Raw genomic sequence first — 27,076 nt, 5'->3', positions numbered from 1 at the left:
ATGTTGCTGTATATTTTGATATACAAGAAAGAAGAAATACAGAGCCGCCCTAAAGAAGAAAAAACGAAACAAACGTCGCCGGTAACTCGCTCGACTGAGAGACTCAGGTAACGGACTCCTCATCTTGTTTTTGTGTAAGAAGTTGTTCCCCCCAGCTGCCGCCCTAACTTGAGACCCCAGTGTCAGAAGGGAGGTGTGTACCTGATGAAGTGTAGTGTCTGCTTCTTTGCAAATAAACTTACGTTAGACACATGTAAGAGAAAATGTTAACATTCTGAAGAAAAAGGGGAAAGGTATGGTGAATTACTACTGTTGATATGTATATATTAAAGAACTTGATGTAACAGACGCAACAATTGTGAATTTTCAGCAGTTAGCACAGCTCTAGGACACGTTAAGTACTCAGGGAATGTTTTCCTTTGTACTGGTCAAGGGTTTTAATTACATATTGTTCAAGTTTTTCTCAGACTGCAGTAGTGTAAGACACTTTATATTGACTCAACTAATAAATCAAACTATTGTTATTTAAATATTTACAAGTGTAAAACTAGTCGTGAAGCTCTTATTTGACTATAACGTTGTATATTTACAGAAAAGAAAACCAAATAAAATCACACAGCCTTTTCAAATCTATATTAGTGTAATGTTAGGGATTATGTGGAACAAATTCCTAAAAAATAATTATCGTTCTCATGGCTATAACTGCATTACGTGGCATTTGCAGTGCCTCTATTATTGTTGCCTAAAGTTATTTACCAGTGTTTTTCTGTAGGAAAAAAATGGGGAACCTTAATTTGTACACTGATCATAACGTTATTTGGCCTTAAAATATCAGACCTTAACATTTTTGTATAAACCTGTCTGTTTAATGCAGTAAACTTAGTACTACTTGAGCCAACATGGTTATAAATGCAGATGGATGCACTGAAATCACACAATACTGGCTTATAATGGTTGTCATACGTGTTTTCCAGAACTTACTTATTAAATTGTCCAAGACAGTTCTTGAACTGCGGGACTATGGCCTCAAGTAACCAGGATTCTTGGACTTGGAAAAACAACCATAGAGATTTCATTTACCATTGGTGTTCCCAGGTAATGATTTTAGTACCACAACATGGAATTTTTGGAATGGAAAGATTAGTGTGTTCGCATGCAATGTGTAATGACATGTCTCTATTATTAGGTGGAAACTAGTCCACTATAGGTAGGACAAAACATCAGGAGAAAAGGATAAACAGGATAGGTTGGAGTTACTTACACTTTTTATTTTTTTTTAATTCCTAAAATTCTCAGCTATCTCCCATTGTGTATTTAATCTGTTTTCTTCTAGCATACAGTTTTCTAAAGCCTCTTTCTCTCTCTTTCCCTGTTTTAAATTCAGTAATAGCTTGTGTTTTCTTGCATCATTTTTTTCCTTTTGACTTTGTAAGGTACACTCACAGCAAGCCTTAGTAGTCAAGTCGATAATCTCTCTTGGTAGATTTAGTATGTTGAAGGATAGATCGCTGCTTTGCTCTTGATTTTATAGATAATGCCATATCCAAAACTAAGCAGTTGTCTCTCAATTATGAGCTTTGCTCCTGGTTTTGCACATTGACTCACATTTCTTTATCTAGTAATACTTAGTGAATGTATAGAATAAAAAACATTTCTGTTCATTCATTGTAGTACAGATTGGATGGGCAAACATTACACACACATATTCTCTAAAATACAGACAATATTACTATAAGAATGAGTTGGCTAATGATTGTTAGAAATTTGTGGAATACTGAGCTTGCAGTTACTGGTAGCCTTTTTGGCATCTAGTTTAACCTTGGATAACCTGAAATAAACTGTCTTGTCACAAATTAAGATAAAGTGTAAAAAAGCAAGTTACAAAACTGTAGCACGATTCTATTTTTGTTTTAAAGAGTTACATGCATAATACATTTATATATTTTGTACTTAAATATATGCTGTATATATTTGATTATATCTGTAGAGAAAATGCTACACCTCAGATTGTTTATAATCACTTCTTTGGAGTGTGTGAACGTGATTTTGGAGGTTTAGGGGATTAAGTGAATGAGGAGATATTTTTGAGTATCAGCAGATATTTTTGAGTATCCAGGCAGTGTCCAATCAGTGGAAATAATCTCTGTAAGTAATTCAGAGTCATATCCTCTGTACCAGATTAGGTCACTTATTTATCTGAATAATTGTATCAGTTAGAAGTTACCATTCTTTGGTGTATATGTGTGACCCTATTTTCTTTCAATTTAAAATGCTGAAATAATAAAATTTACTTGCTTAGAAAAGCAGTTTAATCTAGGAATGGGTAAGCATTTGGTTAGACCTATAATACATATGTGACAGATATAAAATATTTTTCTTTTAATCTTGAATCATGGAAAGCTTATGCTGCATTTCCTTAAGTTGCTTCAGTTTTCCCTGTGTGCTCTCCATGTCTTCATGTTTTTCTCTCAAATTTAAATTTTAAATGGAACAGCATATAATTTTTTATTATGGGAAAAATAATGTATTTATTTTGAAAATGTTTCAATATACAGAAAGTTTCAATACAGAAAGTGTTTCAATATACAGAAAAAATAGTACAATAAACATCTATGAACTCTTTATCTAGATATGCTAATGAACATGTTTTCTCTGTCCTCTCTCTTTTTCTTTATGTATGTACATACATATATTTCTATGTATATCCATATATGAATAAATACATACAGATAGATACACATCCATGTACACCTAAATTTTTTTTCCCAAATAATTTACACATCAGTTGCAGATATATGATGCTTCATTCCTAAATATTTCAGCTTGCATCTCTAAAGTATGACATTTTTCTACAGAACATACCAACTTTGCATCTATATAAATGAAAGGAATTCAGTAGTATGATATATGAACGGCTGTATATGTTATCCAGGATTGATATATGTATATAACCAGGTATATATCTGTTACATATACATCTTATATATATTATCATTATATATCTATAGCCAGTATTGATTATTTTAAAAAGCTGAAGTCATGGGCTTCCCTGGTGGCGCAGTGGTTGAGAGTCCGTCTGCCGATGCAGGGGACACGGGTTTGTGCCCCGGTCCAGGAAGATCCCACATGCTATGGAGTGGCTAGGCCTGTGAGCCATGGCTGCTGAGCCTGCGTGTACGGAGCCTGTGCTCCACAATGGGAGAGGCCACAACAGTGAGAGGTCCACGTACCACAAAAAAAAAAAAATTAAAATGCATAGAATGGAAGGATTATACTTTCTAAATGTAGAAACCTGGATGTTGCTTTGAAACTTGTTATTTGCCTTATTGGCACCTGCGCATCTCTGTGATCAGACTAGGACAAACTTCAATGTTACTGCTGGTTTTTTTAATATGAGAAAAGTGACAGAACAAATGTCATGCAAGAATGTAGAAGTAGTGACTTTAAGCTGTTACCTTCTAGGAAGATGCTGATTGTAGTGCTCTTCCAGGTGCTCTATTATGTCCTCTAATTCTCTTGCACCTCTTAAAGGCTTTATGTAAGATAACTTTCATGACATTTTAACCATCCCGAAAATGTGTTATTTGCTATTATATATAGCGTATATGTGTGTGTGTGTAGAATGATGCCAATTCTTTTATTTGATTACATAATTATATCAATAGGCAAAACTTACATGAGGAGTGGTTGTTGAGGGAGCAGAAAGCACAAGAGGATTTAAGAATAAAGAAGCAAAAGGAAGAGGCAGCTAGTAAACAGCAGGAAGAACAAGAGGTATGCTTTTAGTCAAATTAATCAACTACCTAACTAGTTAACTAAAATAACTTCTAATTAAAATAGAGAATGACAAAATAAATAAATAAATAAATAAAAATAAAATAAAATAAAATAAAATAGAGAATGACTTTTTCACGTTAACAATTACATGCCTTGAACAACAGCAACAAAAATACTTTGAGGACTTCCCTGGTGGCTCAGTGCTTGAGAGTCCGCCTGCCGATGCAGGGAACACGGGTCATGTCCTGGTCCGGGAAGATCCCACATGCCACGGAGAAGCTGGGCCCATGAGCCATGGCTGCTGAGCCTGCACGTCTGGAGCCTGTGCTCCGCAGCGGGAGGGGCCACACCAGTGAGAGGCCCACGTACCGCAAAAAAAAAAAAAAAATCTTTGAAAGTGATGGTCTGTGTAACCAATATATTTAATTTTTTTAATTTATTTATCCCATATGTTGAATGTTTTAAAAATTAAGTATGGGGGAAAAATACGTTTCTTTTCTCTTTGAAGAGAAAGTTGAGGGAAGAATGGGAAGAATATCAGAGAAGAGAGAGAGAAGAGGAGGAACAAACTACAGGAGAAAAGAGAAAAAGAGGTGGTTCTTATCATAGGAGGATAAATACGCTGTGTATAGTGTGCAGGTAGGCTATATGATGGATTTGAAGCTATGGGCATGTGTGGGCTTGTAGTTCTTTGGTTTGTTTTTAAAAAGCCGTATTTTTTAGTGGAGACATACATATTCTTTGTGTCCATGCAATAGCAGTTAAGACTATCTTAATTTAACGGTTTCTTCAGCTTTACCCAGTGTAGTGCAAAAGCAGCCATGGCAGTATGGAAACAAATAGGTGTAGCTATGTTCTAATAAAGCTTTATATAGAAGCAGACAGCTGGCGCCTGCTTTACACTTTCTACCACTCTAGCAAATGATGTGACTCTCAGGTTCAACTGTGTGAGTTGACTTGTTTAGGAAAAAACATTTTGTATACTTGACATGTTTATTTCATTCCTTAAAGGCTTAACAGCTTGTGTCCTGCCACCAAAACTATTTGATTTTGAGAAAGCAGGGATCGAATATTTAAGATTTAGATTTTTGCTATCGTTGTTCTCATTAAATCTTGACTTGCTTTCAAACCTGTAGCTAACAGACAGTTTGCTAATTTAAAAAGGTAATCTGTAAGGTGTATGTACATATCTTTCATGTCTTTCAGGATTCTTTCTAAACATTGATTTGATGTATTTTGCTGCTTTCCTTAATAGGGTGATTATTTCAAAAATTCACAACCCATCTTTACTTGAAATGATTCATCAGCATTTTTCTTTTCTGTATTCTAAGTTTGAATAGCATAAAATTGAGTAGTTAACCATCTCATAATGGAGAAAAATGGATTTGGTTGTGTCTTGGTCATAATGGAGTAGAAGTAGTCTCCACAACTTTGTTTTTTGTATTTCAGCCATTAGTTAATTCCAGTGCAAATTTTAGGCACCTTAATTTGAGCACTACTTTCTAGATGAGGTGAGATGTATCAGGGGACAAGAAATTTGGAACTTTTAAATTTTTTTATAGAGAGGACTCAATTGCCATTTTAACTATGGAATTTTTTTCATTTGAGGTTTCCAGGGTTCAGATAGAAGCTCTGGCTTCTTTTAAATGCTCTGATTTTTTTAAGGAAGTCTAGAAGGCATTAAAGAGAAGCATAAAGTACAGTCATCCCTGGGTATCTCTGGTGATTGATTGGTTCTAGGGACCCTGATGGCAGCAGTCCCCAACATTTTTGGAACCAGGGACCAGTTCTGTAGAAGACAGTTTTCCGTGGACAGGGTGGGAATGGTTCAGGTGGGAATGCGAGCCATGGGGAGCGGTAGATGAAGCTTCACTCACTTGCCTGCTGCTCACCTGCTGTGCAGCCCAGGGATTGGAGACCCCTGCCTGAGGGTACTGAAATCTGTGGGTGCTCAAGTGAAATGGTGTAGGATTTGCATATAACCTAGGCACATCATTCTATATACTTTAAATCATTTTTAGATTTTTATAATGCCCAATACACTTTAAAAGGTACAAAAATAGTTGCTAGCGCATTGCAAATTAAGACTTTGCTTTTTGGAACTTTGTGGGGTGTTTTCCCAAATACTTTTTTTTGTTTTTGTTTTTTTATTGTTTGTTTGTTTGTTTTTTTGCGGTACGCGGGGCCCCTCACTGCTGTGGCCTCTCCCGTTGCAGAGCACAGGCTCCAGACGCGCAGGCTCAGCGGCCATGGTTCACGGGCCCAGCCGCTCCACGGCACGTGGGATCCTCCCAGACCGGGGCACGAACCCATGTCCCCTGCATCGGCAGGCGGACTCTCAACCACTGCGCCACCAGGGGAGCCCCCCAAATACTTTTGTACTATCGTTGGTTGATGGCTGTGGAACCCACACATACAGAGGAATGACTGTAGATTCTAAGTGGATTTAAGAAATATATGTGATTCTGCTATGTGCTAGACAGTTGTCTAGTTAATGGGATAAGACAGTGGAAAAGATACAGTCCCTGCTCTTAGTGTTACTTTGCTAGATGGGGGAGCCATATGATAAGTTGCCCAAAAAGATAATTTCCAGTGGTGTTAAGTGCTACAAAGACATAAAACAAGGTGATCTGATAGAGTGATGGGCATAGTTGAGTACTTCCTTAGATAAATGATCATGGAATATTTCTCTGAGAAGCCGATGTTTTATGCTGTTACCTGAGTACAAAAATCTCAGGGGCTCTACGCAGAGGGAAGGGCCCAGAACGTAGAACTGAAAGGAGGTGAGGATGTTTGAATCCCAGAGACCAAAGGAGAGAGTGGCAGGGGCAGGGAGGAGATCAGAAGGGTAGACAGGGTCAGATCATTTAAGGCCTCCTGGATTTGAAGGAGGAGTTTGGACTTCATGTTAAGTGTAATGGAAAGCCATTGTCTTTACCTTTAACAAATCATTTATCACTTTTGTATAAAGAATAGGGAAACTGGAGGGGTGGGACAGGAAGGGTGGGAGGGAGGGAGACACAAGAAGGAAGAGATATGGGAACATATGTATATGTATAACTGATTCACTTTGTTATAAAGCAAAAAGAAAAGAATAGGGAGTAGGGAACAGTGACCAAAGAGGCAAGAGTCAAGATACGCTGCTGTTTCAAATAGGATATGATATGTTGGTAATTTGTATGATGATAGTGCTTTACAAAGATAAGTACACAGATCTGGGGTACGTTAATACAGAGTCAACAAGATTGCTCATGGTAAATTGAGGGTAGAGGTGTGAAAGGGAGTGGAAGAATCCAAGTCATACTCTCAGGTGTTTAGTTTGAATAAGAGGGGAAGTAAAAGGAAGCACCATTTACTGAGATGTGACACTTAGAGGGTCGACAAGGAGGAAACAAAAGTTCTGTTTTGAGCTTGGAGGACTCTTACATGCAACTAGATTTATCAAGTCTTTTATGTAATTCTTTAAGGAGCTAGAGAAGAGAAGTCTAACATGATTAAAATTTGTTTAAATGTCAGTTAAATAGAAATTTACTGAAATTTTGGAGAACTTACTTTGCCTTATCAAAAAGTTTGAAATAGCTCATAAATCCTAAATACTACTGTTCATGTCATATTTTTGACTTTTTTTAAATGTTAATGATGTTGTGGCTAGCATTGTGTTTTATAATACTGATACCTCATCTTAAAAACTTGTATGTGGTATATATGCTTAAACATAGTAACTGTTGTTCCTGAAACTTACAGGAATATTCTTAAATATTTTATAATGTGTTTTATTACATTTTCTATTTCAATAAAAATTCTCACCTATATCCTTTTGAAAGCTTTTCAGAAGATCTGTGCTGTAGAAAGCAAATAAGAACATGAAACCTTGCATGTATAAGCTTTTTAAAATTTTAAGTTGAGATTCTTAACCACAAAAACTAGCTATGGGGCTTCCCTGGTGGCGCAGTAGTTGAGAGTCCGCCTGCCAATGCAGGGGACGTGGGTTCGTGCCCCGGTCCAGGAAGATCCCACATGATGCGGAGTGGCTGGGCCTGTGAGCCGTGGCCGCTGAGCCTGCGCGTCTGGAGCCTGTGCTCCACAATGGGAGAGGCCACAACAGCGAGACACCCGAGTACCGCAAAAAAAAAAAAAACTAGCTATGAGTTACCTGACTTTCAGATTTTTATTAATCCCATGTTTGCATTTGTAGGAATCTGTGCAGAAGATGCTGGAACCGGCTGAAAATGAGGTATTTTTCAAAACTTTCATTAAAATTTTGATACCAGTGAACATTTCTTTAAAAAGAATACTTCTGAGGCTTCCCGGGTGGCGCAGTGGTTGAGAATCTGCCTGGCAATGCAGGGGACACGGGTTTGAGCCCTGGTCTGGGAAGATCCCACATGCCACGGAGCAACTAAGCCCGTGTGCCACAGCTACTGAGCCTGCGTGACTGGAGCCTGTGCTCTGCAACAAGAGAAGCCCTCGACAGTGAGAGGCCTGTGCACCATGATGAAGAGTGGCCCCCGCTCGCCGCAACTAGAGAAAGCCCTCGCACAGAAACGAAGACCCAACACAGCCAAAAATAAATAAATAAATAAAAAGAATACTTCTGGTAATGTTAATTTTGTGGTAAACTACTTAGATCCTGTCTGAATGTGGGAATCACTCTGTAGGTGTGTGATTTGTACAGCAGCAACAACAGAAGTGAACTGCTAAACAAAAACAAAAATCACCCTGGTGGACTGGAATTGTTTATAGTCCTTAAAGTGTATGTAAACAACATCACACACTCTTATGCCCATAGGGATGATTTAACTTGATTCAGAGTAACTTAGGTTGTTCTCAGGGAATGGTTCCCTAACAAGTCCTTCAACACTTTTCGGAATGGATGGACAGAAGGGAAACCTTGATGACTGCTCCTCGTAGCCATAGTGATGCCTGATGATGGGCAGTGACTGGGAGCCAGGAGAGACATATAGACCCTGTCTCATGACAATTGTTTGTAGAGTCTAGATTCTGTGATACAACTTAAATGTGTATATTCTTACATGAATCTGTTTTTATTTTTGACCACAATATTTCGAATATACTTTAAATCTTTAATTCTGATGGATTTTTAAAACTACCAGTAAAATTATGGTTATTTTCAACAGTTGGAAAGTGGTGCCACATGGCAAAATCCAGAACCACCCACGGACTTAAGAATAATGGAGAAAGATCGAGCTAATTGTCCATTCTACAGTAAAACGGGAGCCTGCAGATTTGGAGATAGGTAACCAGTTTTGTTTTATCACTTCAGAATTAAGAGAGTTGAACCATTGAGGTTCTTGAGTTCTTTTTTTTGGGAGAGACACAGTCTTCAGTTTAAATTATTGATCATGTATCTGCTGCCTTTTTGCCACTTTTCCAGTCCTCCAGCTGACTGTACTCTGCTTCCCCCATACCTATTTCTTGGGTAGACTTAACCTAGTTCTCTGGTGGTGCTTCCTTTACTTTGCTCCCACACTTTATAAAGATCTTTTGCTTCCTGTTTTTTACCCTGTGCTTGCATTGGTCCATGTGGACAACATGATTGGGGAAATAATACATTTGTGCTGTTTCCAGGAACCTTAGAACCCTGGCTTTGTTTTTCCAGTGGAAAACACTTGCACAAAATGAGCTTTTTAAAATTGCTTTGTTTAAATGGATATCTGCGCAGGATAGGATCAGAGTGAAGAGAGGGAGTATTCACATTAACCATTCTCAGTATACTCAGGCTCAGGAACAGCCCTCTTGGTTCAAAAACTAGGTTTAGTAGCTGTCATTTTGGGAAAATTAATTAAGATCTCTGTGCCGTATTTTCCTTATCTATAAAACAGGGATTAAAAATAGTATCACCCTTATAAGGTGACTGTGAGCCTGAAATGAGTGAATACATGGGAAGCACACAGAACAGTGCCAGGCATGTGGCAAGCCCTAAGTGTTTGCTTGTGTTTTCGTTATGATCATTGTTTCTGTAGTTCTCTGAACCATTCTTGTTCTGTATCTCTTTGGGATCAGTGTTTCTGAAACAGGACATTCATGTGGAAAACTAAGTGTTGATCTCTTCATTCATTTAACAAATATCTGTATTCCAGGCACTTGTCATTTTTATAATTTGGTTCATTTATCAATAAACTATTTGGGGGCTTCCCTGGTGGTGCAGTGGTTGAGAGTCCGCCTGCCGATGCAGGGGACGTGGGTTCGTGCCCCGGTCCAGGAAGATCCCACGTGCCGCAGAGCGGCTGGACCCGTGAGCCATGGCCGCTGAGCCTGTGCATCGCCTGTGCTCCGCAATGGGAGGGGCCACAACAGTGAAAGGCCCGCATTTGGGAAATAAATAAATAAACAATTCAAAGTAGGCACAATAATCTGCCCCTATCCACAGGGCATATGTTCCAAGCACCCCAGTGGATGGCTGAGCCACAGTAAGTACCAAACTCACAGTATGCTATGTTTTTTCCTATAACAATAACCAATAACCAAAACCAATAACAAAGATTAATTATTAAAATAAACACAGTAAGAGATTAATAATAATAAAATGAAACAATTATAGCAGTGTGCTGTAATAAAAGTTATAGGAATGTGCTGTCTTTCTCAAAATATCTTGTACTACATTCACCCTTATGATGATGTGAGATCCTGAAATGCCCACATGATGAGATGACGAGATAAATGACTTAGGCTTCTGTTGATGATGATAGAAGGAAGGAAGATCATCTGTTTTGGTGATACTGTATCATTAAACCATGATGATATTGATGGTTGGATGCCAGGAGCAGGTGGTGCCATTGGATGGAGATCCTTGTCAGGATATAGAGTAGGACAGCACAATATTTCATCACGCTGCTTAGAACAGTGCACAATTTAAAACTTACAAGTTGTTTATTTCCAGAATTTTCCATTTAATGTTTTTTTGTTTTTGTTTGTTTGTTTGTTTGTTTTTTGCTGCATGCGGGTCTTTCACTGTTGTGGCCTCTCCCGTTATGGAGCACAGGCTCCGGACGCGCAGGCTCAGCGGCCATGGCTCACGGGCCCAGCCGCTCCGCGGCATGTGGGATCTTCCCGGACCAGGGCACGAACCCATGTCCCCTGCATCAGCAGGTGGACTCTCAACCACTGCGCCACCAGGGAAGCCCCCATTTAATGTTTTAAGACGCTGGTTGACCAAGGATAAACGAAAAGATGGGTAACAGGAGACAAACTGAGTAATTAGAGTAATCTCTGTCAATAGTAAGTAATTCAGTAAATTTATTATGTATTCTACAGAGGAGAAGATCTAATCATAATTTTTATGTCCTATTAATGCCAAATCCATGAAACTATGTGGTTCTTTTATATTTTACTCATAAAATTATCCTTGCTGTGAGTTTTTCCTTCTTCAAAATACTGACCTTTGCTATCTTTCTTTTTTTTCCACCCTAAACTTGTCTTCACCTTTTTACATGTCTAAAAACAGTAATTCTGAACCTTGAATCACATTAGGATCATATTAAAAACTTTAAAGAAAAATATTCTTTAGCCTCACTTCAAATTATGTTAATCAAAATCTCAGACATTTTGAAATGTCTCCAGATGTTTTCAGTGTGCCCCAGGATTGAGAGCCATTATCGTAGAATATTTAACTCCCTTTTTGTTTTATAGCTGGGATTATACTTGCCCAGGTTATCTGTGAAGGGATTCATAAAATGTGGTGAACAGTGAAAGCTTCCTCTTGAGGAACCAGGAGCTAACCAAGAAGAGGGATTTTATTCTGTTTAGTAACCTTTAGAACCCAAATGTAGGTTTAATTTCATCAAAAATAGTAATAATTCATTGATTTAATATACTCCCCCTCATAAATATTTGGTGGATTATGTTTGAAAGACAGCTGAGACTCAAAATGTATTCACATTTGTGTGCATAGTTGAACTAAAGTCCAAGTTTCAAGATTTTAGCTGCCTGATCCCTTGTTTATGTTGTACTCCCAATATTCCCGTGAATTTTAAGACTTTAAGGTTATACTTGGGAGTCCCCTGGTGATCCAGTGATTAGGACTTCGCACTTTCACTCTGGAGGGCCCAGGTTCAATTCCTGGTTGGGAAACTAAGATCCCACAAGCCACACAGCAAGGCAAAAAAAAGACTGTCCTTTTATTGGGTTTATGTGAGAAGAAGGGAGATATCCTAAACAGTTTTAGGAAATCAGTTGACTGTACTTAATTTGCGGAAAGGGGAAAGGAACCTCACACTCTGAAAACCCACACCTGAGAGCTGTTTCAAGGAAATATCCACAGTGGTCAGATTAGTTTGTGACAGTTCTTAATACTTTCACAGGCATATGAAATTAGCATTAAAACTGTCCAAAAAAAGAAATATATATATATATATATATATATGTATATGAGTTACTCAGGCATTTTCATCATTCAGGTGACGAATTGTGAGATAGAAGTCTGTGGAATTAGCAGTTAAATCTAAGGCCATCTTCTCAGACAAATTTACTGTTCCACTTTTACAGAGAACTGTAGTGACTTGCCCCAGATCATTTCAAGCATTCTTTTCTGTTAAGGTTTGCGAGATCATTGGAAAAATACATTCATAACCTAAGCATTTCTTTGGTTGCATGTTTTTATAAGTAGAACTAAGTTCATCTGGAATCTTTCTAGAATTGGCATTTTTTGGAGTCACGGCTTTGAGAGTTCTTTCCTCCCCCTGCCCCCCAAAAGAACATAACTACTAATGATACTGAAGATATTCATATCTGTCTTGAGTATTTATTCATATCTTACCTTCTTCCAGAAGTGACTGTAAAAGACTACATACTAAGTTAAATAAAATAGAGGAAATGGGAAGCAAGGCAGAGAGAAGGAAACAAGTTATTTTGAATATGCAGTACTTTTGACTCTGCATTTTAATGCATTCCAGTTCTTTTCAGGTGATTCTTGGAATCACAGAGGATCAGTACCATGCCTTCAAAAATACCACTTAGCTAACTTTTCAATAGGAGCTGTCAGGCCATCATTTTTTAACATACTCAAGCTTGTGTGGGTATTTCCAGGTACAGTGGGGATTTTCCCTAAACAGTGACTCGGCTGTGTCCCAAAATTCCCAGATGCTCATTTGACACCCTAGAAACTAGATCTGGGTTATAATCCTGTGAACAGAATTTTAAATTCATTAATTAAGGTGCTTGTTTGCTACTATATTTATTTACAGCTATAAAATTTCATTTTACAGTTAACAGTGCCAACCAAGGTAAGTCCTCCCAATTCTGTAGGTAGCTACTTGGGAATATGGATCACATTACAGATTGAATAATCTAGAAGGTCATTTGGAGAGTAGAAAATTTCACATTAGTTAGCGCTGAACATTTCAGACCTATGCATGATTTGTATTGGGCATTCTGTATGCATTATCTCAGTAGGTACATAGATGTATAATCTCTATATACTTTTTTGTCTTACAAAACTGAACCTCTATACCCATAAAACAACTCTGCATTTCTCTCTTCCCCCAGGTCGCTGGCATCCACGACTGACCAGTTTTTAACTACAAAATATTAACCATGAACTGTTAATTACTTGGAACCTTGAAATAAAAATTTTTTTCTCATGTTATCTTAGGACAAGAAAGTAAAAATAATAAAGGTCATATGAAGCATTTTTAAATTATTCAAGTACCAGTGAGTTAAATCAACACAGCCCTGACCCAGTTGAAACTGCAAAAGAGAATCCCATTTTTCGTAAACGTTAACATTGTTTCTTAAATAAAAATTAAATTATATATATATAATGCCATATAACAAACAGGCCCTAGACTGTAAGGTGGTCAGATCTGGATCATTTCTCACAAGCCGTGTGACTTGGACAAGTGAGCTTTTTTAGGCCTCAGCTTGCTTCTTTTCAAAGTGGGGGAAGTACTACCCATGATTGTCTTAGTGGGTTGCAAGGATCAGAGAAAAACATAAAATGCCGTGAAAACTGTAAAATATTATATATAGAATAAGATTAACTGTTGTTACAGTGTTCATGTAAACACAATTTCCCATCATCAAGTCCCCCCTTCTTATTAAAAGCATGTTTACGACGTTTGGGATGGAGCAGTGCAGAAGGGACGACTATGACCCTGACGCAACCCTGGAGTACAGCGAAGAGGAGACCTACCAGCAGTTCGTGGACTTCTATGATGACGTGCTCCCCAAGTTCAAGAACGTGGGGAAAGTGGTCCAGTTCAAGGTGGGCACATGCAGTGCGCATGGAGGACGGGACAAGTTCACCTCCCTCTGAAGTACTGGATGGGATGGGAAAGCAAGGGTACAGGCTCTCCGCCTGGGTGGGACGTGCAGTGTGGTGTAGGGTCTGGTGCCATGTTGGAAGGAAATGTTAATTCCTTTTGTCTCCCTCTCCATCCACCTCAGTGCAATACAGTAGAGATACTACTTGAAATTGTAAAGAGCATGACATTCCTGGGTTCTGAGGTTTTGATGAGAAAAGATCTTTCATCCACTCAGTACCTTTATGGTCCCTCTCTTTTCCAGCCTGTGAATTCTCTGCATAAGGTCCTCTGCAGATAGCTGTCCAAGCATTTATTAAGGGGCTGCATATGATGGGGAATGGACCATCTTACTTGTAGTTGGTCTCAGCTACAACTGCATTGTAACACAGCTTGCTGATTGATGTATTATGTTGATAGTGCCAGCTTGCAACTTCTGCCCAAAGTATGCATTATTTCTTCTGGAACTACCAAAGAACATAAACCATGACCTTTTTTTAGATCATGTTTATAGATTGGATATTTTCAAACAAAACATAATGTTCCAAAAATCATGATTTGTGTTACTGAGTAAAAGAATGCAAATTACACATAACTTTTAAAAAATATTTTTAGGGCTTCCCTTGTGGCGCAGTGATTGAGAGCCCACCTGCCGATGCAGGGGACACGGGTTCATGCCCCAGTCTGGGAAGATCCCAGACCATGTCCCCTGCATCGACAGGCGGACTCTCAACCACTGCACCACCAGGGAACCCCGGTAGATTTATTTTTAATTTTTTGAAGAACCGCCATACTGTTCTCCATAGTGGCTGTACCAACTTACATTCCCACCAGCAGTGTAGGAGGGTTCCCTTTTCTCCACACCCTCTCCAGCATTTATTTTTTGTAGATTTTTTGAAAATAATAGTTGCCATTTTTTTCATTGTTTTCTAACTATTTTGTAGACTCATTGTTGCTTGTTTCTTATCCTGCTCTCTTTTTTTACCTCCTTTTGCAATTTGACGTTGGGACTTCCCTGGCAGTCTGGCGGTAAAGAATCCACCTTCCAATGCAGAGGATGTGGGTTCAATCCCTGGTTGGTGAAGTAAGATCCCACATGGTTCAGGGCAACTAAGCCAATGTGCCTCAACTAGAGAGCCCGGGTACCACAAACTACAGAGCCCAGGTGCTCTGGAGCCCACACACTGCACCTAGAGAGAAGCCCACGTGCCTCAAAAAAGATCCTGCATGCCACAACAAAGACCTGACACAGCCAAAAATAAAAATAAATAAATAAAATATTTTTTAATGTATTTAAAATAAAAAGATGGCACATCCCCACATTGGGCTCATGTTCCTGACCCATCAAATGCAAAAATGCCTAGGACTTGAGTCTGAGGGAGGGAAGAAGACAAATAAAATATTTTTAAAAAAATGATTTGATGTCATCTGTATCAGTGTACTTTGACTTATTTATCATGTTCCTTTGTGTAACTACTACAGGTTTTTTACTTGTTACCTTGAGTCTTACATTCCTAAATTTTACACTTTTACATTTCCTCCCCTCACACTTTAGGTTATAATGCAGTTTACATGTTTTTTATATAGTGTATCCAGTGGCAAATTATTATAATTATGGTTATCTTTAATTTTTTTATGTAGTCAAATGCATCAATGTTTTATTGATTTTGGCTCTTGTTAGACTCTTCCTATTACAGGAGGAGTGTATATCAATATATGTTTTCCTTAGTCTTTATCCTTGTGTGATTTCCTTTCTCTCTCTTTTTTTTTTTTTTCTGGCGGTACCGTGGATCTTAGTTCCCTGACCAGGAATCGAACCTGTGCCCTCTGCAGTGGAAGCACATAGTTCTAACCACTGGACCATCAGGGAATTCCCCTGGTTATCTTTAATATGATTAAACTTTTAAACTAGAGTTGTAAGTGAATTATACAGCACCGGTTGTGTATTAGAGATGGTAATGACTTTGAAAATTTAGCATTGCCAGTGAAACATATTTTTATGATGTAATTCTTATCCTTTTACTTCCATTTGAAGAACTTTCTTTAGCATTTCTTGTAAGGCAGGTCTAGTGGTGATGAAATCCCTTAGATTTTCTTTGTTCAGGGAAGTGTTTATATTTGCTTCGTTTTTGAAGGACAGCTTTGCTAGGTATGGTATTCTTGGTTGACTTTTTTTCTTTTCAGTATTATGAATATATCATTCCATTCTTTCCTGGCCTGAAAGGTTTCTGTTGAGAAATCCACCTATATTCTTATGCAGGGGGGTAAGGAGGATTTCTTCCCCTTGTATGTGACTTGTCACTTTACTCTTGCTTTCAATTTTTTTTTTTGTCTTTTACTTTAGACAGGGTAATTTACAATGTCTTGGTTTAGCCATTTTGGGCCTTTCATGCCTCATGGATCTGTCATTTCTCTTTCCAGCTTTGAGAAGTTTCCAGTCATTATTGCTTTAAATGTACTTTTTGTTCCTTTCTCTTTCTCCTTCCTTCTGGGATTCTCATAATGCAAATATTGTTTCTGTTGGTGGTATCCCATAAGTCCTGTAGGCTTTCTTCACTCTATTTTATTTTTTCTTTTTGCTCCTCTGATTGTATAATTTCAAATGTCCTGTCTTCTTAATTGATTCTTAGGTCAAGTCTGCTATTGAGGTTCTCTTCAGTTTAGTCACTGTATCCTTTACCTCTAGGATTTTTATTTTTCCTGCTTTTATTTTTGTTTATCTTTTCTTACTTGAACTTTTTGTTTTCTTTACACATTGTTTTCCTAATTTCCTTTAAGTTGTTTGCCTGTGTGTTCTTGTAACTTACTAAACTTCTTTAAGAGGATTGTTTTGAATTTGTTTACCAGTTTATAATTCTCCATTTCTTTCTGTTCACTTATTAGAGCTTTATTAGTTTCCACTGATGGTGCCATGTTACCCTGATTTTTCGTGGTCCTTGATTTCTTAACATTGATACATTTGAGGAAGCAGTCTTTTCGCCAGAAGTCTCTTCTCCAAGCCTAACTTAGAGTCCTGGAAGTGTGAGTTGATAGAGTCCTTTGGCAGGTGGGGCTTCTTGTCAGGGTCTATTTTTGCACTGGGCCACTGCCTAAGCTCTGAGATGGTGGGGGAAGAGGCAGAGCTGGCTGATAACAGTTGGAGAGGATTGCTGGCTTGGTTTCCTGTACAAGGAAAACTATGGTTGCCTGGGTTCTCTGGTTCAGTTTCCTAGATCAGGCACCCCCAACCTCCAGGCTGTGGGCCGGTACCCATCTGTGGCCTGTTAGGAACCAGGCCACACAGCAGGAGGTGAGTGGCAGGCGAGCAAGTGAAACTTCATCTGCCGCTCCCCATCACTTGCATTTCCGCTTGAACCATTCCCCTCTGCCCCCTCCCACCCCACCCCCAGTCCGTGGAAAATTTATCTTCCATGAAACAGGCCCCTGGTGCCAAAAAGGTTGGGGACTGCTGTCCTAGATGGTTAGTTCTGGGTACTATAGTCAGCAGTAGGTAGGGATATAAATTTTCTTTGCCCTCACAGGGCAGGAAAATAAGTCCCAGGGTCAGTTAAGCATGTTTGGGGACTCAAATCAATCAGGCAAGACTATGCACTGAATTCTTGGCCAGATAGGATCATTGGCTTTACTCTGCAGACAGGGAAGGCTATGGGCTATGCTCTTCTCAAGTGTTACTGTAACATTGGCTGTACTGTGGGCTATACAGCTTCCCATGTGCTCCAGTTATGTTTCTTGATAGGTGGACTGAAAGCTGTACTCATCAGTTGGTGGAGCTATGAGTTAGTTTTCTTCCCCACACTGGATCAAAGGCCAGCAAGGTTTCTGTCTGGGGATCAAATTTAGCAGAACTATGCACCAAGTTCCCTGGGCTCTCTGTATGAGCTCTTTACAGGCATACGTTTTACTTCAGTTCACAGATATCTGAGGTTTTTGTACAAATTGAAGGTGTATAGCAACTCATGTTGAGCAAATCTATTGACACCATTTTTTTCAACTGCATTTGCTTATGTCTCTCACATTTTTGTAATTGCAATATTTCAAACTTTTTCACTTTATTATATTTGTTATGGTATCTCTGATTAGTGATCTTTGATGTTACTATTGCAAAAAGATTATGACTCGCTGAAGGCTCAGATGATGGTTAGCATTTTTTAGCAATAAAGCATTTTAATGTATGTACATTTTTTTAGACATAATGCTTTTGCACTCTTTTTTTTTTTTTTTTTTTGTGGTACGCGGGCCTCTCACTGTTGTGGCCTCTCCCATTGCGGAGCACAGGCTCCAGACGCGCAGGCTCAACGGCCATGGCTCACAGGCCTAGCTGCTGCACGGCATGTGGGATCTTCCCGGACCGGGGCACGAACCCGTGTCCCCTGCATTGGCAGGCAGACTCTCAACCAGTGCGCCACAAGGGAAGCCTGCTTTTGCACTCTTGATAAACTTCATTATTATATGCTCTGAGAAACCAAAAAATTTGTGTAACTCATTTTATTGCAGTGTTCAATTTACTGCAGTGGTCTGGAATCAAACCCAAAATATCTCTGAGATATGTCCATAATGTTAATTGCAAAGCTTGTGCTAATCAGACTGGCAATTATAAATGGAAAGCAGTTAGTATATTTTTAGTATGAAAGCTTTTTAAACATTTATTATGGAAATTTTTAAAAGGTCCTTGGTGTAACTGGGCTAAATCATCTCTAAGTTCCCTTGTACTGTCTTCTGAGGCCTTTTACTCTTCCTGTAAGGGTAGTAGTATAAATCATATATAGTGTAATTCAATACTGATACTGTCCCCCTCCCTTTTGGGGAGTGGGGTGCTCTAATAAACATATTCTAATAAATTGGTAAACTTAAAAAATTATTTTGGGAAAAAAAATCTAAACTTTACTATGAATGTTTGCAGGGTTTTCTACCATTATATAAATATATATGTATATGCATTTGTGTCTGTATATATTCATATGTATGTATTTGTGTCTATATGTTTGTGTCTGGAATTCAAAGATATACCCATTCTCAAGATGGTGTTCATTTATGTGAGCAAGATGGGAGAATAGAGTGAAATGGCTTCAGCATTTCAAGAAAGTACAACTTTAATATTCTACTTATTTTTTTACAATCTTAGTCAAAAATGGAAATTAAAGTGGCCTGTATATGACTGATTTATATTTATTGTGGTTTTATGCATATGGAAACATTTTATATTTATTGAAGAATGAATCTGATCAACAGAGATAACATAATTGGGGCCTGCAGTCCTGCTGCATGATGAAGTATGCCTTTAATAAAAGTGAGAGTAAGGTATCTCACTTTTGAAATCTTTTTTTGATAACTACATGGGGTAATACTAGCCTAGACAAAGTGTATTCGATAACTGAATTTTTTTTTCCTTAAGTTTTTTTATGATAGTATACTTCATTGTTCTTTAGGTCAGCTGCAACTTGGAACCTCATCTGAGGGGCAATGTGTATGTTCAATATCAATCATAAGTATTCTGAACATAAATATGTCCATGTTTTGTAGCACATCTGTTTTGTTTATGTTGACTTCTGGGATTATTCCACTGATATATATCTTTTATATGCATGATATTTTTAACAATGTAAACATCAAGAGCTGATACAGAAAATGTATTCTTTGTGTATTTATATGGTTTTGAACAAGTTTCAATAGTTATATTATTATGTATATAATTTAGTAATTAAGATACAAAACTTGAAAGCAAGGAAAACCAGAATAGAAAATTTAGAAGTATAAATTGAAAGTGTCAGAAATTGAAGCCAATATAAATCATATGTATTTTTTACCAGCTAAGAAAACAGTTAATGTATCATTATTTTGTCTTGATATTTGCCTCATTACATAGCTGATTGGTTAAATTAACCATTGTAGAGCAACAACAATCCTAGCTGAAAAAGAACAAGCTCTAACAGTGGAAATACTTTGCATTTTTAATAGTCAACTCTTTTAAATTGAGAAACCGGTTTGCATCCATCAAAACCTTTTGGAGGGTTAGTAAAAAGATTCCTAGTGTATGTTGAGTTTTAGGAGCTTGAATAATCTCACAAGGGCTCCCTCAGTAGTGACTTTGCAGTCCTATAGTAAATTTAAAAAAGGGTTGATAAATAATAGGGTTATATCTATATATTAGAACATTACTGTAAAATGCATCTGTTAATTTGTGGTGTAAAGGGAAGAAGAATGTCAAGCAGCCCTTTCTCTGTTTAATGGACAATGGTATGCTGGACGACAGCTTCAGTGTGAATTCTGCCCAGTGACTCGATGGAAAATGGCAACTTGTGGTAGGTAAAATACCATGATGATTTTTTTCCCTTGATTGTTCCACTGCTATATAAAAGGACATTCTTAGTAGGAAAAAAACCTGTTAAAGGGTTTTTTAAAAAAACTGAATCACAAGGAATAACTCTTATCTTCCCACACATGAGCATTATATAAAGGACATCACATTTTAGATCTGTAATAGACCATGTGGGTCATGTTATGCCATGAGTAACTGAGTTCACAGTGTATTGGTAGCACCCAGGTTATCTAATCTTTGATTCTGAGTTCTGCGTACTACTTTAATAGGCCACATTTTACTTAGCACATTTCTAGAGGTGTTTTCTATTCTTTGACTCCCCTCACTTGAGTGGTTTGTTTCTGTCCATTTTTATCCTTAATGAATATTCTATCATCTTGTTATGTCATCATGTAATATTTTCTGCCTTACATGAAATACTTGCTTTTGTAAGTTAGAGGTTGATTATAGCTGTTTAGAATCTGTTAAGGGTGTTGTCAGACTAATTCATGAATACAGATCACCAAATCAGAAAATGGGTGAATCCTTTGCTGAGACTATCTAGCAGTTCTGTTGGCCTTGTTATTTTCAAATTTCTTTCTATCAGATGGGCTTAGCCAAATTGTCAAGTGCCTCAGATGAAAAAGGATGAAGCTATAAATGCGTTTGGGGAACACTTTTCTTCCCTGTTACTTTTGTTTGTTTGCTTTGTACTCACTTGCTTAAAATCTCTTATTTAAAAAAAAAATGTAACATAAATTCTGAATCACAATAGTGGTTTGGCATTCGGCTTGTAGCAGATGCTGCCATTTTAAAAGCATGTTAAAGTGGCATGGGGGTAGCTTTTAGAAGTAAAACTAAAAGAACAATTTCAACATAAGCTTTAAGACTTGTAAGATGAAAGGGAGAAAATTGTTTTCTCTGTAAAGGTAGGTCGTTTTTGTCAGTTCCTGGGAATCCCATTTGATTTCAGTGACGTGCATCTGTTCATGACTTAGACTTCTCCAAAAGAAGAGGCTATTCTACTTTTTCTTTTTTTTTTTTTGTAGTAACAGTAGTTTTGATATACAATTCACTTAACAAAATTTATCCTTTTAAAGTACAGAATTCAGTGTTTTTTATTACAGTCAGAACTGTGTGACCATCATCTCTAATTTTAGAACATTTTCTTCACCCTCCAAGAATCTGACACCCATAAGCAGCCACTCTGCATTCTCTACTCCCCCATCTCCTGATAATCAGTAATCTACTCTCCCTCTCCATAGATTTGTCTATTCTGGACATTTCATATACATGGAATCATAGAATATTGACCTTTTGTGTCTGGCTTCTTAGCATGTTTGCAAGACACATAAATATTATAGCATGTATCAGAACTTCACTCTTTTTATAATCTAAATTATATTGCTTTCTATGGTATACTACATTTTATTAATTTATTCATTAGTTGATGGACTCCTAGGTTGTTTCCACCTTTTGGATATTACATATAATGCAACTAAGAGGTACAGATTTCTATGTGAGTATGTTTCATTTCTTTTGGGTACATGCCCTAGTAGCATAGTTGCAAGATCATATGGTAATTCTGTTTAATGTTTTGAAAAACTGCCAAACCATTTTCTAAAGCAGCTGAATTATTTTATAACTCCACCAGCAATGTATGAGTACCAGCTTCTCTATATGCCTGCAATACAGTTAATTTTCTTTTAATTTTACCTATCCTACCAGCTATGACATGGTTATCTCACTGTGGTTTTGATTTGCATTTTCCTAATGGCCAGTTATGTTGAACATCTTTTTATGAAGTTGCTGGTCATTTTTATAATCTTCTGGAGAAATCTCAAATGAACTCCTTCGCCTATTTCTTAATTGGGTTCTTTTCTTTTTACTATTGAGTTGTAAGTGTTCTTTAGATAATGTAAATAGCAGTCCCTTATCGCAGATGCTTTGCAAATTATCTTATAGTGTATGTTTTTTCACTTTTTGATGGTGTACTTTGAAGCAGTTTTTAATTTTGATGAAGTTGAATACATTTATTTTTTTAAACATCTTTATTGGGGTATAATTGCTTTACAATGGTGTGTTAGTTTCTGCCCCATAACAAATTGAATCAGTTATACATATACATATGTTCCCGTATCTCTTCCCTCTTGAGTCTCCCTCCCTCCCACCCTCCCTATCCCACCCCTCCAGGAGGTCACAGAGCACCAAGCCAATATCCCTGTGCCATGAGGCTGCTTCTCGCTAGCTATCTACCTTAAGTTTGGTAGTGTGTATATGTCCATGCCTCTCTCTTGCCCTGTCACGGCTCACCCTTCCCCCTCCCCATATCCTCAAGTCTGTTCTCCAGTAGGTCTGTGTCTTTATTCCTGTCTTACCCCTAGGTTCTTCATGACATTTTTTTTCTTCTTAAATTCAATATATATGTGTTAGCATATGGTATTTGTCTTTTTCTTTCTGACTTACTTCACCCTGTATGACAGACTCTAGGTCTATCCACCTCATTACAAATAGCTCAATTTCGTTTCTTTTTATGGCTGAGTAATATTCCATTGTATATATGTGCCACATCTTCTTTATCCATTCATCCGATGATGGGCACTTAGGTTGTTTCCATCTCTGGGCTATTGTAAATAGAGCTGCAATGAACATTTTGGTACATGACTCCTTTTGAATTTTGGTTTTCTCAGGGTATATGCCCAGTAGTGGGATTGCTGGGTCATATGGTAGTTCTATTTGTAGTTTTTTAAGGAACCTCCATACTGTTCTCCATAGTGGCTGAACCAATTCACATTCCCACCAGCAGTGCAAGAGTGTTCCCTTTTCTCCACACCCTCTCCAGCATTTATTGTTTCTAGATTTTTTGATGATGGCCATTCTGACTGGTGTGAGATGATATCTCATTGTAGTTTTGATTTGCATTTCTCTAATGATTAATGATGTTGAGCATTCTTTCATGTGTTTGTTGGCAGTTTGTATATCTTCTTTGGAGAAATGTCTATTTAGGTCTTCTGCCCATTTTTGGATTGGGTTGTTTGTTTTTTTGTTATTGAGCTACATGAGCTGCTTGTAAATTTTGGAGATGAATCCTTTGTCAGTTGCTTCATTTGCAAATATTTTCTCCCATTCTGAGGGTTGTCTTTTGGTCTTGTTTGTGGTTTCCTTTGCTGTGCAAAAGCTTTGAAGTTTCATTAGGTCCCATTTGTGTACTTTTGTTTTTATTTCCATTTCTCTAGAAGGTGGGTCAAAAAGGATCTTGCTGTGACTTGTGTCATAGAGTGTTCTGCCTATGTTTTCCTCTAAGAGTTTGATAGTTTCTGGCCTTACATTTAGGTCTTTAATCCATTTTGAGCTTATTTTTCTGTATGGTGTTAGGGAGTGATCTAATCTCATACTTTTACATGTACCTGTCCAGTTTTCCCAGCACCACTTATTGAAGAGGCTGTCCTTTCTCCACTGTACATTCCTGCCACCTTTATCAAAGATAAGGTGTCCATATGTTCGTGGGTTTATCTCTGGGCTTTCTATCCTGTTCCATTGATCTTTCTGTTTTTGTACCAGTACCATACTGTCTTGATTACTGTAGCTTTGTAGCATAGTCTGAAGTCAGGGAGCCTGATTCCTCCAGCTCCTTTTTTCGTTCTCAAGATTGCTTTGGCTATTCGGGGTCTTTTGTGTTTCCATACAAATTGTGAAATTTTTTGTTCTAGTTGTGTGAAAAATGCCAGTGGTAGTTTGATAGGGATTGCATTGAATCTGTAGATTGCTTTGGGTAGTAGAGTCATTTTCACAATGTTGATTCTTCCAATCCAAGAACATGGTATATCTCTCCATCTATTTGTATCACCTTTAATTTCTTTCATCAGTGTCTTATAATTTTCTGCATACAGGTCTTTTGTCTCCTTAGGTAGGTTTATTCCTAGATATTTTGTTCTTTTTGTTGCAATGGTAAATGGGAGTGTTTTTTTTTTTTGGGGGGGAGTGTTTTCTTGATTTCACTTTCAGATTTTTCATCATTAGTGTATAGGAATGCCAGAGATTTCTGTGCATTAATTTTGTATCCTGCTACTTTACCAAATTCATTGATTAGCTCTAGAAGTTTTCTGGTAGCATCTTTAGGATGCTCTATGTATAGTATCATGTCATCTGCAAACAGTGACAGCTTTACGTCTTCTTTTCTGATATGGATTCCTTTTATTTCCTTTTCTTCTCTGATTGCTGTGGCTAAAACTTCCAAAACTATGTTGAATAACAGTGGTGAGAGTGGGCAACCTTGTCTTGTTCCTGATCTTAGTGGAAATGCTTTCAGTTTTTCACCATTGAGGATGATGTTGGCTGTGGGTTTGTCATATATGGCCTTTGTTATGCTGAGGAAAGTTCCCTCTATGCCTACTTTCTGCAGGGTTTTTATCATAAATAGGTGTTGAATTTTGTCAAAAGCTTTCTCTGCATCTATTGAGATGATCATATGGTTTTTCTCCTTCAATTTGTTAATATGGTTTATCACATTGATAGATTTGCGTATATTGAAGAATCCTTGCATTCCTGGAATAAACCCTACTTGATCATGGTGTATGATCCTTTTAATGTGCTGTTGGATTCTGTTTGCTAGTATTTTGTTGAGGATTTTTGCATCTATGTTCATCAGTGATATTAGCCTGTAGTTTTCTTTCTTTGTGACATCCTTGTCTGGTTTTTGCATCAAGGTGATGGTGGCCTCGTAGAAGGAATTTGGGAGTGTTCCTCCCTCTGCTATATTTTGGAAGAGTTTGAGAAGGTTAGGTGTTAGCTCTTCTCTAAATGTTTGATAGAATTCGCCTGTGAAGCCATCTGGTCCTGGGCTTTTGTTTGTTGGAAGATTTTTAATCAGAGTTTCAATTTCAGTGCTTGTGATTGGTCTGTTCATATTTTCTATTTCTTCCTGATTCAGTCTTGGCAGGTTGTTCATTTCTAAGAATTTTTCCATTTCTTCCAGGTTGTCCATTTTATTGGCATAGAGTTGCTTGTAGTAATCGCTCATGATCTTTTTTATTTCTTCAGTGTCAGTTGTTACTTCTCCTTTTTCATTTCTAATTCTATTGATTTGAGTCTTCTCCCTTTTTTTCTTGATGAGTCTGGCTAGTGGTTTATCTATTTTTGTTTATCTTCTCAAAGAACCAGCTTTTAGATTTATTGATCTTTGCTATTGTTTCCTTCATTTCTTTTTCATTTATTTCTGATCTGATTTTTATGATTTCTTTCCTTCTGCTAGCTCTAGGGTTTTTTTGTTCTTCTTTCTCTAATTGCTTGAGGTGCAAGGTTAGGTTGTTTATTCAAGATGTTTCCTGCTTCTTAAGGTGGGCTTGTATTGCAATAAACTTCCCCCTTAGAACTGCTTTTGCTGCATTCCATAGGTTTTGGGTCGTTGTGTCTCCATTGTCATTTGTTTCTAAGTATTTTTTTATTTCCTCTTTGATTTCTTCAGTGACAACTTCATTATTAAGTAGTGGAATACATTTATTTTTAAAGAATTTTATAGTCTCATCTCAGACTTTAAGATCCATTTTGAGTTAGCTTTTGTATATAGTATCAAGGAGGAAGGTATTTATTTCACTTTTAACTGTTTTACATATTTGGGGAATTTACTGCTATTTTAAAATGTTTAAAAACGTCAAAGGGATTGTTAAAAAATAGAGTCCACTTTGAGAAGCATCTTTCATATTAACAGAACTTGGTAAAATTTGAAACAGTATGGCAATGTTTATCATCATATTTTAAAACACAAAGAAAATACAGGTTCTTGTAAACCTGTAAGTGCTCCCTTTTCACCAGTAATTCTGTCTTGCCAGCAACATGGCATCAAATCACACTACCATCTAGACTCCAAGGAATGGTTCTGCAGTATTAATTTGGGGATCTGCACTGTCAGTCAGTAGGATGGTGAAGCCCTAGGAAGAAAATAGTGTGGTCAGTATTTGGCTGTGTTCTGAACCATAATCTAGTGGGGAAATGGAATGTTCTTGTTAATTAAAACTTTACGTTTCAGAATGCTATTTGTTAGAACATTTGAATATTTTTGAAATCTTGGAACTTAAAGTATGAAATCAATTTATGCAGGCTGTTTTTAAGTAATACCCAGGAGAAAATAGTCCTATCACAAGCAAACATCAGAAATGCACCTTCTGAAAAGGATGAAGTGCCAGCAGTAAATGCTGTTTCCTCACTTTGCCCCTGCAGGTTTATTTGAAATACAGCAGTGTCCAAGAGGGAAACACTGCAACTTTCTTCACGTGTTCAGAAATCCCAACAATGAGTTTTGGGAAGTGAATTGAGACATGTACCTGTCTCCAGATCGGACTGGCTCCTGCTTCAGTAAGAACTCAGAGAGGAGAGAGCGACCGGGCCGCCACGACGACTACTACAGTAGGCCACGGAGGAGGAGGAGCCCCGGGGGCAAGAAATCCCACAAGCATGCGTCCAAAAGCCTGGAGAAGCACAGTTCCCAAAGCAGAGGAAGAAGAAGGGGCCGCAGCCGCTGGAGCTGCAGCCGGAGCTCATCCAGGTCCAGGAGCCACAGCAGGAGGACATCGGGGAGCTGAGACTGAACTCTGCACTGTCCCAAATCCAAATAAACTTACCATGTCCTTCAGTGATTGTACACCGTTTATTATGGCAGCGTAGTTGGATAGAGGGCTCTCAGCTCACGTGGGTTAGCAAGTCTGGCAAAAGCCTGCTTAGATGAAACCTATTCATGAAGACATAAAAT

General features: G+C 37.8%; 1 pseudogene across 1 annotated transcript; it reads left to right on the top strand.

Annotated features, from left to right (window-relative positions):
- Positions 1-26,909, top strand: LOC309817691 (U2 small nuclear ribonucleoprotein auxiliary factor 35 kDa subunit-related protein 2-like; annotated as a pseudogene). Its single transcript has 9 exons — positions 1-107; positions 3,666-3,774; positions 4,286-4,370; positions 7,973-8,011; positions 8,916-9,034; positions 13,788-13,999; positions 19,463-19,518; positions 20,226-20,335; positions 26,548-26,909. The product of its transcript is annotated as a U2 small nuclear ribonucleoprotein auxiliary factor 35 kDa subunit-related protein 2-like (transcript).
- Positions 26,910-27,076: the final 167 nt, after the last annotated feature.

This window comes from Grampus griseus (assembly GCF_964374135.1).
Source record: "Grampus griseus genome assembly, chromosome: Y".
NCBI classification, from domain to species: Eukaryota; Metazoa; Chordata; class Mammalia; order Artiodactyla; family Delphinidae; genus Grampus; species Grampus griseus.
Note: the sequence above shows the minus strand (reverse complement) of the source record. Positions and strands in the feature narration are given on the sequence as shown.